This window comes from Chinchilla lanigera, unplaced genomic scaffold, assembly GCF_000276665.1.
Source record: "Chinchilla lanigera isolate Chin_1 unplaced genomic scaffold, ChiLan1.0 scaffold00162, whole genome shotgun sequence".
Taxonomy (NCBI): domain Eukaryota; kingdom Metazoa; phylum Chordata; class Mammalia; order Rodentia; family Chinchillidae; genus Chinchilla; species Chinchilla lanigera.
In genome coordinates, this window is record NW_004955563.1 from 1,266,470 (window position 1) to 1,280,305 (window position 13,836).

The window sequence follows — 13,836 nt, forward strand, 5'->3', positions numbered from 1 at the left end:
ATCAAAAAGAATAAGATGCTTAGAAATAAATTTAACTAAGAAGGGACAAGACAAATACACCAAAAACTAAAATTCAATGGTGGGAAATTAAAGAAAACGTAAATCAGTGGAATGGCATACCATGTTCATGGATTGGTAATCCCAACCCTGTTAGTTTACCAATACTCCCCGTTATGGTTTATATCTAGACACCGCCCCCCACAAATCCTCATGTGTTCATAGGTGGGGCTTTGGGGAGGTAATCAATCAGGTCATGGGACTGGGATACTCATCCGTGAATTAGTCCACCGTGCCTTTGTAGCTAACTGTGGTGCTGGGAGGTGGAGCCTAGTGTGAGGAAGTGGTCACTGGGGGGCGTGGCCTGAAGGGCTGATCTCCCTCCTCCCCGCTTGATCTCTCTCTGCTTCCTGTCACCACATGGTAGACTGTTTCTTTCCTGCAATGCCGCTCTGTCGGGCCACCTGCTTTGGAGCCAGCTGACTATGGACTGAAACCTCCACAGACTGAAGCCAAAACTGAGCCAAAATAAACCTCTCCTCCTTTAATTTGTGGGTGTCAGGTATTTTGTCCCAGCAACAAGAAAGTAATAACACAATTCCTAAAGTGATCTACAAGGTCAATACAATCTCTACCAGAATACCAATGGCTGGCATTCTCTCTTTCTGTCTCTCTATGTCTATCTCTGTCTCTCTCAGAAAAGGAAAAACAGACCCTAAAAATTTTTTTCAGATCCTAAAATTCAAATGGGGTGTAACTGCCTTCAATCAGGGGTGGGAGCTTCAGAGCATTCTAACCCCACCACAATCCACCCTAGGCTTCTTGAGTTGCTGTGAACCTTTGAGAAGAGTTTGAAAGTCACAGGATTTGGACCAAAAGGAGAGTGCCTAGAGTATTGCATACAACCATTTAAAATTTCTATTTTTACTGAGTGTGGTGGTGCACATTTATAATCTCAGCACTCGGGAGGCTGAGGCAGGAGGATTATCTAGTTGAAGGTCAGCCTGGGATACATCATGAGCTTAAATTCAGCCTGAACTATACAGTGAGACCCTGTCTCAAAATAGGAAAAAAAAAATTGTATTTCTTCTTGAGTCAGTTTTGGTGTGTGTGTGTGTGTTTTTTTAATAAGTTTGTCATTTCATAGAAGTTATCTAATTTGTTGGTAAATAGTTGTTTATAGTATTCTAATTCCATCCCTTTTATTTCTGTAAGGTCTATAGTTATGTCACTATGATCATTTCTGATTTTAATTCTTTGGGTTTTTCTCTTTCTTAGTTAAGACAAAATTTTTTCAGTTTTATTGATCTCATCGAAGAACCAATTTTGATGTTAGCCAATTCTTTCTGTTGTGCTTTTAGTCTCTATTTCTATGTCTCCATGCTAATCTTTATTATATCCTTTCTTCTTCTTGCTTTGGATTTTTTTTTTTTTTTTTTGTCTTTTTTGAGACAGGTCTCGCTCTGCAGTTCCGGCTGGCCTTGAGCTCACTTTGTAGCCCAGGCTGGTCTCAACTCGCAATGATCCTCCTGCCTCAGCCTACCGAGTGCTGGGATTACAGGCGTGCGCCACCACACCCAGCTTCTTGCTTTGGATTTAGTTCACTCTTCCTTTTCTAGTTTCTGAAGGTATAAAGTTATCAATTGAAATCTTTCGTTATCTTTTTGTGGTACTAGGGACTGAATTCAGACTCTGCACTGAGCTACATCTCGCCCTTTTCTTTATTTTTTATTTGAGACAGTGTCCCAGGTAAGTTGTTGAATTGCCTAGGCTGGGCTTGAACTTGTGATCCTCCTGCCTCAGAGTGCTGGAATTACAGGTGTACAATTCCTCTCCCAGCTTTACCTTTTAAAAATATATATAGTTTCTCTCCAAGCACTAGCCTCAGCTGCATCCCAGAACTTTCGTTGTTGTATTTTCATTTTTATTCACAATGTTTTCTAATTTCCCCTCAAGTTTCTTTTCTTATTTATTTGGTTTGTGGAAGCCCAGTCTCCGGGTCCCTTTCTACTTCCTGTCTTGAGATGTGACCACCTGCACAAAAGCACGGGCACTATCACCACCCAGGGCCTCACTGCAGCCCAAACCAGCGGGGGTCACCTGATGTTGAAGTCGAGGCTTCAAAGCTGTGCGGCTATACAAACCATTTCTCTTCGTAAGTGGGTAGCCTCGGGCCTTCTGTGCAAAGCGAAGGTAGGTTCTGCGTATGTAACATTTTTGTGTTTTTTTTTGGGTTTTTGAGACAGAGTCTATTTATATAGTTTAAAGTGCAGGGCCCCCACACACTTCTTGGGCGGAGGTGATGTGTGGGTTTAGTTGTGAAAGAAAGCAGGTTTGGCCGGGAGAGAAGATTCTAGGTAGAGGAAACAAGGTAGATAAAACAGGCTCGGGGTTGGGGGCGTAGCTCAGTGGTAGAGCTCATGCTTAGCACGTCAGAAGCTCTGGGTTTGTTTCCTCCACCGGAAAACAAACAGCAGGCAGGCAGGTATGGGGGCACATACCTGCAATCCCAGGAATCAGGAGGCTGAGGCAGGAGGATCACCATGAATTTGAAGTCAGCCTAGGCTACACAGTGAGGCCCTGTCTCCAATAAATACATATATACATACATAAATATGAACAAAAGACAGACAAAAGGCCAAACAGCAAGCTCCTTAAATACCTGTCCTAGATATGTTCAGTGACAAAAAAAACCAAACCAGTTCTCACCTGGGGCTCCCAAGGGACCCTGGCAACACCTGGAAGGACGTGTGGCTGTCACGACTGAGGGGGTGGCTGTCTCACCACGACAGGTCGGCCCCCAACACGAAGAGCCATCCAGCCCAAGGGTCAGCAGCGTGGAGGCTGACACCCTGCTAATGACATTGCGCCCAGACACTTCCTTTTCTGTTTTTGAGACAGGGTCTCGCTATGCAGTTCAGGCGGCCTTGAACTCACTACGTAACCCAGGCTGGCCCTGAACTCACAGAGCTCCTCCTCCCTCAGCAGCAGGAATGCTGGTATGACAGGTGTGCACCACAAAGCCTGGCTGCTGGCAGCCACCTTCTAGCCAACGCCCCCGACAAAGGCCCTTCTAGTCTCAAAAGGGCATTTTCCTCCATGGGTAACCGGAAGGTTCTACCTGGTGACGCTGGGCCTTTCTATCCCTACACTCCCCCAACCCCCAGCTACCTTTGAGGAAAGCAAGGTCTGCTTCCTCTTGGCCCTAGCTGCGGGGAACAGGAGCGTTTGTGTGGGCTGAGCGCTCCCTACCTCTGGAATGTGAAGGCCCTGGGAGGAAAGGGACCCGAGAACAGCAGCGCTTGCTCCCCACCCCCAGGCTGTCCAGCTCTGTCTGTGGGTCCCAGGCTCTTGGCTGCACTGGGAGAGGTGGCTAGGTCAGGGGTGATGTCCCCGGGGAGCCCCTGGGCTGTGCTGGTCATGGGTGCACGGGCCTACGCTGGTTTATTTGCAGGCGCTGGTCAGAGGGCAGCGGGACCTGTGGCAGAGGCCATGGTGGAGGAGGAGGAGAAGGGTCCCCCTCTGTACTCCCGCCTTGTTCTCCAGCTCCTGACTGCTCTTTCCCCTGCAGGACAAACGTCACTGTTCCCCTCCACAACTGCCGCCCCCTGGAGTTGGACAGGTCCTCCTCCGGCTGAAGCAGGGGCGGGCGGTGCCTGTCCCACCCATGTTGGAAGCAGCCTGGGAGGCCTGACCCAGACGAGCCCACGGGGTTGTTTCAAACCATGGCCTCAGTTCCCTGGGGATTTAATATATCCCAGTGTCAGCCTCTAGTAAGGGCTGCCCATTTGTTCTTTTCTGTTTGAGTCTGTTGCTTATTTTTGAAACAGGGCCTCACTATGTAGCTCAGGCTGGCCTTGAACTGCTGGCCACCCTCCTGCCTCAGCCTCCTGAGTGCTGGGATTACTGGTGTGTGCCACCAGGCTTGGCTTCTCTTTTGTTACATCCAGGCTTCCACCCACCAGAGAAGGGGGTGTGCATCAGTCAGCCCTCTGATGCCATCACAAAATACACCTGAGAAAACAATTTAGAGGAGGAAAGGGTTATTTTGGCTCACGGCTGCAGGCCATGGCTGGCTGGCTGGCTCCCTTTCTTTCAGGCCTGGGCCAAGGCTGGAGCACCCTGGCAGAGAGGCACAGTGCAGGAAAGCTGACGACTTGCTGGCAGTCAGAAAGCAAAATCAGGAAGCAGCAGGCGCTAGGCTTCCTCCTCCCGCTTTTGTTACATACTGGCCTCCACCCCATTGGATGGTGCCACACACACTTGGGGTGAGCCCCTTCTCAGTTGGCTGTCCCATCTGCCAATCAGCTCTGGACACGCCCTCACAGACAGGGCAGGAGTGCGGTTTGTGCCTCATAGATTTCCTAGGCATTTCTCAACCCAATCCAGATTAACTGTCACGTGGTGTCTAAACCCCAGAATTCCATTGCCTCGACCTGTGGAAGACCCAGAAGCGACTGCACGTGACAAGAGCCACCTGCGTTCCCCGGGTGAGATCCTGTGGGCTGTAGTGATGCCATGTGCTCATCCAGGGTGCACACGGGTGACGCAGAGGGGCATCGGGTGCCTAATGGATGGTGCCTAATAGATGCCAAAGATGATGATGAAGCCTCTCTTCCCCACTGCCCGCCCCTGGTCTTTCCTGTCCTATGTGCCCCGCAAACCACCGCTGCGTCGCACCACCGAAGCTGCCCCTGCTTGCCAGGCCCCAGGCACCCAAGCTCGGACACTGGAGAGTGGAAATGACCCCCGTGTGCCACGGTGAACGCACTGCCTCGCACCGGCCGGGCCTTCCCGCCCTCCCCTTCGCGAGCAGCCCACCGCGACCAGCTCCTTCGGCCGCTTCCTTTCTCCCCTGCAGTTGGAGCCCCGCTCCCGCTCCGCCCCTTCCTTCTTCCGCTGTCCCCCGCACCTGCCAAGGTTGAGGCGCAATTTGGGGCCCCGTGCACTTAGGTCAGTGGAGACATCCAGCTTCCATGCACAACTTTCGGGGTCTGCCAGCCCCACCCCTGCCCCTTCTGAGCCCTCTCCCAAGGGTGGGTGGGTGTGTGTGTGTGTGTGTGTGTTGTGACCTCGGGCTACTCACATGATCTTTAAGGTCTTAGAAAATGGGGCAAACAGAAGCCACGCCACAGGCTTACCACGAGGGCTCGGCGGGGGCCTGGCCACTAATATTCCACATGGTTGCGGGCCTAGCTGTAATTTCGAGTGGATTTCTGGTTCACCAGGTGAGCCAGCCTGCTGGGCTTTTAGCTACTCTCCAACTTGGTTTTTTTCCTTCTGCGGCACTGGGAAGTGAACCCTGGGCCCCACACATGCTAGGTGAGTGCTCTCCCACTGAGCTACACCCCCAGCCCGACAGGCAAATTATAGACGGTGACCAACACCCTCCTGCCCAGTGAGAGCCGCAGGGTCAGACCCCAAGCCCCACGACTATCTGCTGGGTAAATGTCCACAATACGATCCCACAAGCAAGCGCGGGGGTCCCGGCGGGACTGCCATCAGCTCTGGCCGCCTGCCGGACCCAGCTCTAGCGGCTGACTCCACCCCATGCTTCTGTCTCTGCCCTTTGGTCCCCTGCCTCTTATCAATGTGCACGCCCTCCGTGGATTGGTAACATCTGGCTTTGCTGGTGCCGATCCACTTTTCTTTGTGTGCAGACCTCCAGACCTCGTGTGCCGTGGCTCCGGGAAGCGCTGCAGGCTGCGTGTTTGCGGCCCTCATGTGGAGCGGGTCCTGCGAAGCGCTGAGCGTGTGAACTGGCCGGGTGGCCGGGCCTGAACTCCCAGGACTCCTGCACAGCCGCTCTTGGAGTGTGGGGCCCCTCGAAGCAGGCTCTCTGTGGGCCCCTGGTGGCTTCCCAGGGTCGCCGGAAAAGGAGCAAGGCTGCGGGAGGTTTTTTGTTTTTTTGGTGGTGCTGGGGATTGAACTCCAGGCCTTGCACATGCTAAGCAAGCACTGCACCACTGAGCTACACGTGCAGCCTAAGCTGGAGGAACTGAAATGATAAACCGACTGCCTGCCAGTGACTAATGAGGGAGAAGCCATCTCATTTATAAAGATCACCAGATCTTTTATCAAGATCACCCAAGCTCAGCAAGGGCGACTCAGTGAGAGTCAGTCTCGAAATAAAAATAGGAAAAATGGCTAGAGATGCGGCTCTGTGCAAAGGCCCTGGGTTCACTCCCCAGTGCTAGGGGGAAGAAGACTGGGAAAAAAGTCTGGCATGTCCTCAAAGTGTAACAGCGTGCCATGACCCACCATCCTCACTGCTCCCTGGTAAATGCCCCAGAGAGGGGAACACATACACCCCACACAGAGAGGGGAACAGGAACATTCCCAGCAGCACTATTCCCAACGGCCAGCAGATGGAAATAGCCCAAGTGTCCAGCGATGGATAAAGGGGTACACACAGCACATTCCATCCACACAGTGGAACAGTATGCAGCCATAAAAAGGATCCCAACATGTTGGGAGGCTGAAGCAGGAGGATTGCAAGTCTGGGCAACTTAGCAAGTTAGTGAGATCTTGTCTCAAAAAAAAAAAAAAAAAAAGAAAAGAAAAGGGGTCTGAGGATGTAACTTGGCACAAATGCCCTGGGTTCAATCCCTAGCAACACACACACACACACACACACACACACACACACACACACCAAGTAATGAAGTACTGGCACAGGAAAAAGTAATGAGGACATTATGCTCAGTGGAAGAAGCCCTTCGCAAGACGCCACATATTACAAGATTCCATTTATATAAAGTGTACGAGGCCCTTGTTTTCCATCTTAGGCACTTCCTGGCCGCTGGGACAAAACGTCCTGCATCTGCAGCTGAAGGAGGAGAGGTTTAAGGAGGCCCGCGGCTTTCCGAGGGTTCAGTCCATGGCTGGCCGTCTCCAAGGCAGACACCACAGTGGGAGGGCCCGGCGGGCAGAGCCGCTTACCCCATGGCAGCCAGGAAGCAGAGTGTGGGGGATCCAGGCTAGGAACCCCGACTTCTCAGTGAAAAACCCAGACGAGTGCTGTGAAAGCCCAAGGACTTCACCCGGAACATGCTGAGACAGCAGGACAGAGCTCACGGCGTGAAAAGCTGGATACAGAAAACCAGAAACCTTAGACCAGAAAGTGGAGCAGCTCCTACCCAACGAGTCCTTCCGGAAATGGGAAAGTGACGGCGTGATTTACTGATTGATGGCTGCTTGGCCATGGGATGTGGGGGAGTGAGGTCACCGTCAGCACTGCTAGGGGGCAGCAGGGCAGCCCAGGCCACTCCCTGACCCTAGAGGATAAAGTGCTCGGAAAGACACTACAGCGGCGGAGTGTCACAGGTCGGGGGCAGGATGTGGACTCTAGAAAACCAAACCTCCCCCGCTGGCGGAGGCCAGTGACCCGCATTTATCTTAGAGCCACAACTCTAGGCACCTACGCGCCAGGGCTCTGTCCAGCGTTGCCTCTGTGGGTTCCCAAGGTGGTGATACCACCTGCTTTTCTTTTTCCTTCTTTTGTGCGGTCCTGGGATAAACCCGGGCCTTCACACTGAGCTACATTCCCAGCCTTTTTTCCGTTTATGTGAAGACAGTCTTGCTAAGTTGCCCAGGCTGAGCTCACACTTGTGATCCTCCTGCCTCAGCCTCCTGGAATGCCAGAAGACAGGCAGGCAGCACCGCACCTGGCTTTCACAGAGAAGCAGCCTGAGGCTTGGAGGAGGGAACTCAGGGGTACAGCAGTGCCTGTAGGGGAGGCGATGTTGCCGTGCTCGCCCCAGGGCCAGCCCCCTGGGTCGGACTCGGAACCCTGAACCCTCTGTCCTCTGCCTGTGACCTCAGCCGCCTAGGGAAAAAACATAACGCTTCTCATCCTGCTCTGAGACTCACCTACTCAGCCCTTGTGCTGGTGAGCTTGGGCACCCAAAGGTCCTGAGCCTTCTTGTTTTTGTGGTACTGGGGGTGGAACCCAGGGCCTTCACACGGAGCTACATCCCCGTCCTTTTCATTTTCAGGCAGGATCTCGCCAAGTCAGAGTTGCCCGGGCTAGGCTTGAACTTGTGATCCTCCTGCCTCAGCCTCCCAAGTGCAGGGCTGACAGGCGTGCTCCACCGCGCTGGCAGGATTGGGTCTTCTTAAAGGTGTCTCGGCCTTGCTGAAACCTGCCTGGCCTTCTGTTCTCAGAACGGCAGTCTGCTGCTGGGGGGCTGAGCAGTGACGGGCCTGGCGATGGTCACCCTCTGCAGGGCCTCCCCCGCCTCCGTGTCTCCTGATGCAGACCTGCTCCTGACCTGCTCACCTCATCTCCTGACCTGCTCACCCAACCTCCTAAATCTGTACAGTCCACCGGCTCTCCGCACCCCGCAGCCCTCCGCCTCGTCCGGAAGCTGCCTCCTCCCCTCCTCCTCAGGCTGCACTTCCCTCTCTTCAAATAAAGACAAAACTACGCGATATCTCATTTTCAAATTCTCTCAGCTACAAGCTAAATCCTGCTGGGCACGGCAGCACCTGCCTGTCTTCCCAACACTCTGCGAGGCTGAAGCGGGAGGATGCAAGCTCAAGCCCAGCCTGGGTGACTTAGCACCTTCTTTTCCATGCTGGCTGCCCGTCACTCCGTCCCTGTGGCTGCGGTAATCAATACTCCAACCCTGGGGCTGGCATGTAGCTCAGCAGCACAGCACCTGCCTGGCAAGCGTGAGGTCGTGAGTTCAATTCAGTACCACAAAAACAAAACAAATAAACAAACAAAAAATCAATACTACACCCTAGGTGGCTTAAAACGCCTCATAGTTCTCCCACGGCCCTACATGTCAGAAGTCTGAAGTAAGTTTCACCAGAATAAAATCAAGACGCTGGCAAGCTTAGTCTGTCCTGGAGGCTCGGAGGGACTCTGTCTCCTGCCCTTCCAGCTTCCAGAGGGGCCGGCTCCCTCATGGCCAACAGCACGGCACCTTCTGGTCTCTGACACTGACCCTCCTGCCGCGCTCTTATAAAGTTAGACCACTGCGGGCCAGGCGTGGTGGCGCACAGCTGTAATCCTCCTATGTAGGAGGCCGAGGCAGGAGGATCACAAGTTTGAGGCCAGCCTGGGCTGCACCGTGAGTCTAAGGCCAGCCTGAGTCCGCCGGCCCTGTCTCAGAACACAAGCGTGATGACTGAGGGACGAGGCCGTGGGTGTGTGCGGTCTGCTGTCCACGAAGCCTGCCGGTCTCCGCCTGCGTGGCTCTGCAGCAGCCACGGGTGACGGGCGGAGGAGTGGCTGGCTGCGGCCTGGAAATGCTAAGGATGCCAGGATCTGCATTCTGGGGTCGCACGCCAGCTGCTCTTCTTGACTCAGGACTTCAAGGCTGAGGACAGACCCTGCTCACTGCCCTCTCCCCTGCGGCTCTCATGGTCCTCCTGGCCAAGTCTGTGCCCTTGCTTTGCTGGGACCCCTCCCCCTGGCAGACCCTCCCTCACCATGCCGGGTGAGACCGATCTGTGCCAGCCCCATCAACGCTGGGTCCCTGAGCCCCGGGGCCCGTCCCTCACTCAGGGCCACCACGTCCTCAAGAGCAGGGCCCAACTCCAGTCACCTGTGTCTCCGGGTCTTGTGGCCCCTTGACAGTTTGGGCTCAGAGAGGCGACCGGGATGTGCAGGGATAGTAAGAGCAACCTGGGGCAACTTCACCCAGAAAGGACTCCGGTTCCTACCCGAGGGCCGAAACCATGCTTCGGACCCGGGACAAAGCGGAAACAAGTTCCCTTCTCTAGTGAAGAGACCTGAGTTCAGATCACTGCTGTCCTTCTAGGCCTCAACACTAGACAAAGGCACTTCCCGTGGCCTCAGGACCAACAAGGCCTTGTGTGACCTGACCCTGCCGGGCCCAGGAGGGGGCTCTGTGGCCCATGTCTCCTCCACAGGTGGCCTCTCCTCAGTCCCTGATTGTGACACGTCCTGCCTGCCTCAGGACCTTTGCACTTGCTTTATTGAGCTTTTGTGGAGCTGGGATGGAATCCAAGGCCTTGGTAAGGTGTCAGGGTTTGGATCAAAAAAAATCTCACCCGAAAGGCTCACATGTCCAGGGTGAGGCTTCTGTTTTGTTTTCTTTTCTTTTTGTACCGGGAATTGAACTCTGGACCTTGCTCTTGCCAGGCAGGCCATTTACACTGCTGAGCTATCTCCCCAGCCCAGGGGTGAGGCTTCTGGACAGTGCCTGGACCACAGAGGCTCTGACATCACCCACTGACGAATTCGCAGCTGAAGGCACGGTGAGAGGCGGGGCCTGGCTGGGGGAAGCAGGTTCCCAGAGGCGGAACCTAGAAGGCCGCATTCTTGTTTCCGTTCCCTTCCTCTCCCTCTGTCCCTTTCGAACCCTCTTCTGTCCGTGGTGAGTTGAGTTCTCCTCAGCTACGCACTTCTGACCATGGGCTGAAACTTCGGCAACTGTGACCCCAAACCAAACTTTTCTCCTCTGAGCTGTGTGTATCAGGCATTCTGTGACCGCCCCCCACCCCCAGCCCCGCAAAGGCAACAGATACACAGGGTCTCACTAAGGTGCCCAGGCTGACTTCCGAACTTGCCATCCTCCTGCCTCAGCCTCCCGAGCGGTTGGGAATCCAAGGGCGTTCTGCCTGAAATATCCTCAGTGGCAACATGGGCAACGTGGCAAGCCCTCCCTGGCCACCTCAAAAGCACTCACGACTTCCCACCACATACTTTTCGGGACGGAGCCTCTGGAGACGGAAGTCGTTTGCGAGCCTCATCGTTAGCAGTAGTAAGGATAAGACGCAGGGCCGGATGTAGCTCGGCAGCTCAGCTTGCCTGGCCTCTGCAGGGCCCGAGTTCCATCCTCAGCACCACAAAAAAAAGAGAGAGAGGGGGAGAAAGAAAGATGTAATAAGCACTTTTTTTTTTGGTCAGGCTCTGTTCCAGAGTTTCTAAAAGTAGGTTATTTCATTTAATTCTCACAGTGCCCTCAGGAAGTATTATAATCACCCCCGCACTACAAAGCAGAGGCTGAAGCTCAGAGACATGAAGTAACCTACCCAGGCTGCATACCTCGGAGCTGCCCCCGCAGACCTGTCCCCACGGAGCTGCCTCTGGGTTCCCTGCAGGCAGATGGCACAGCCGGCTGGTCACCTGTGTGTCCCCGGAGGTGAGTGCCCGCACCTCATGCATTGTGGGTGGTCAAAAGGTATTGATGGCCAGGTGTGGGGGTACACGCCTATAATCCCAGCTACTCAGGAGGCTGAGGCAGGAGGATTGTAAATGTGAGTTCAGCCCAGGCAACTTTATGAGACCCTATTTCAAAATAAAAAATAAAGAGGGCCGGGCATATAACTCAGTGGCACAAGCGCTTGCCTGACAAGCACAAGGACCTGAGTTCAATTCCCGGTACCAAAAAATTTAAAAATAAAGAAAAGGGCTGGAGATGTAGCTCCATGCAAAACCCTGGGTTTAATCCCCAATACCAAATAAATAAATAAATAAATAAAAAGTACTGATGATCTAAAAGTAACAACACCCCTTAGCAACTAGTACTCTGGGAGCCTAGATCTTGATTTTGTTTGTTTTGCTATTTTTTGCGGGGGGACACAGGGTCTTACTATGTAGTTTAGGCTGGCCCTGAACTTGCAGAGAATTCTCTTGCTTCAGCTTCCTGAGTGCTGGGATTTTAGGTGTACCCCACTATGCTCGGCTGGCCTATTAATTATGACAAATGTATTATGTTAATAAAAAAAATTACTGATATAGGAAACCAAGTATGGAGAATAATGGTAACTAATTACTATCTTTGCAATATTCCTATAAGTGTAAAACTGTTCTAAAATATAAAATCTATTATCAAGAACATTGATGAGTGAGCCAGGTGTGATGGTACGTGCCTGTAATCCCAGGTTCTTAGAAGGCTGACATGGGAGGATCACAAATTCAAGTGAGCCTGGGTAATACAGTAAGACCCCCTCTCAAAATAAAAATAAAGAAAAGGGCTGGAGATGTAGCTCAGTTCCCTGTACCACTAAAACCAAAGAGTACAGATGAAGAACTTCGTCTTGTCATTTTTGTTTTGCTTTCTTTTCTTTGAGATGGGGTCTCACTATGTTGCCCAGGTTGATCTTTTTGAGACTCACTATGTAGCCCAGGCTGGCCTTGAACTTGCAGTAATCCTCCTGCCTCAGCCTCCCAAAGTCCAGGGCCACAGGTGTACACCACCACGTCTGGTTAAGGACTTGGTGACAACCACTGTAGCTCCATTTCTTAGAAGGTTATTTCTACAATTTCACCTGGCAAAGTATACAAAGCACTGAGGAAGAAATACATGCTCAATTCACAGCACCTGCTACCATCTAACATAAGAACTGCCAGCTAGGAGCTGGGGATTTAGCTCAGCAGCAAAGCACCTGCCTGGCAAGCGCAAGGTCGTGAGTTCAGTTCCCGGTACCGGAGAAAAACCAAAAAAAAAGAACTGCCAGCTAGCCCTATGTGATGATTTAAATAATTAAAAAGCCAGGCATGGTGGTGCACGCCTGTAATCCCAGCCCTCAGCAGGCTGAGGTAGGAGGACTGCTGTGAGTTCAAGGCCAACCTGGGTTACAAAGTGAGTTCAAGGCTAGCCTGAAGTACATAGTGAGACCCTATATCTCAAGAAAGACCCCCCCCAAAAAAAAATTATAGCAATTTTGAGGGTTGTTTTTTTTTTTGAGACAGGGTCTCCTATGTAGTTCAGGCTGGTCTTGAACTCACTATGTAGCCCAAGGTAGCCTCAAACTCTTGGAGATCCTCCTGCCTTGGCCTCCTGAGGGCTGGGATCACATACATGCACCACCACATCCAGGAAAATTAATGAAAAATTAATACAACTAAAACTTCAGTTCTTTAGCCACACGTCAAGAGCCCGAAAGCAACAGAGCTAGAGGCTACTGAACGGGATGATGCTGGTACAGAATATGCCCATGGCCCAGAAAACTTACCTTGGACAGCGCTAAATGATGAGAGTACTTCGGCAAATGCCATCTTCTCAGTCTTTACTTTGAAAGGAAGGGATCCCTCATTTACTTTGCTTCTTACCAATTCACCATTTGAGGTGGAATCCATTTGATTTCTCTTCCACCTCCCCACCTAGCACGGCACATGCTGATGCAGTAGCCACTGGCAACGTACGACTGTTGAGTCCTCAAAACAGTTCCATTTGAGGTGTAAAATACACACTAGATTTCAAAAACACAGCAGGTAAAAAACATTGCAAAAGCTCTTTCACTTTTTATATTGATCACATCACATGTTGAAATGATAGTTTGGGCATACTGAGTTAACTAAAACACTAGGTATGGTGCACACCTGTTGAGTCCAGTGGCTTGGGAGGCTGAGGCAAGAGAATCACTGTGAGTTTGAAGCCAGGCTGGGCTACATACTGAGTTCAAGGCCAGCCTGGACTACACAGTGAGATTCTGTCTCAAAAAACCAATCTAAATGCAACCAAACCATATCATTAAAATTAATACCATCTGCTTCTTTTTCCCTTTTTAAATACAACTAATACAACTAATTTAATTTGTGTGTGTGGTGCGGCGGGTCAAACTTGACTAGTGCCTGGTGTATGTGTCAGGCAAACCTCTCTGCCACTGAGCCACACCCCTAGCTTATAATAAATTTAAATTACACACGTAACTGACAAATTTATGGCTCGATTAAATTTCTACTGGACTGCGCTGATTAAGACTGTAAATTATGCAAGGTGTGGAGGTGCACACCCAATACACAGAAGGGGGACGTGGGACTGGTGCTAGTTTGAGCCCAGCCTCAGTCACCAACTCACTATGGGAGTTCAAGACTAACCTGAACTATACAGGGAAGACTCCATCTCAAAAACACCA

General features: G+C 51.8%; 1 long non-coding RNA gene across 5 annotated transcripts; it reads right to left on the bottom strand.

The window, feature by feature from the left end:
* Positions 1–6,699: 6,699 nt before the first annotated feature.
* LOC106147461 lies at positions 6,700–13,171 on the bottom strand. 5 transcript variants are annotated; one of them, XR_001232374.1, is made up of 5 exons: positions 12,934–13,171; positions 11,008–11,070; positions 10,679–10,811; positions 7,870–8,664; positions 6,700–7,085 (listed from the first exon to the last, which is right to left on the bottom strand). It is a non-coding gene; the product is annotated as an uncharacterized LOC106147461 (long non-coding RNA). The 5 variants fall into 5 exon arrangements; XR_001232377.1 differs by lacking the exon at positions 7,870–8,664 and having other exon boundaries at positions 11,021–11,070; XR_001232373.1 differs by lacking the exon at positions 7,870–8,664.
* Between the last annotated feature and the right edge of the window lie 665 nt (positions 13,172–13,836).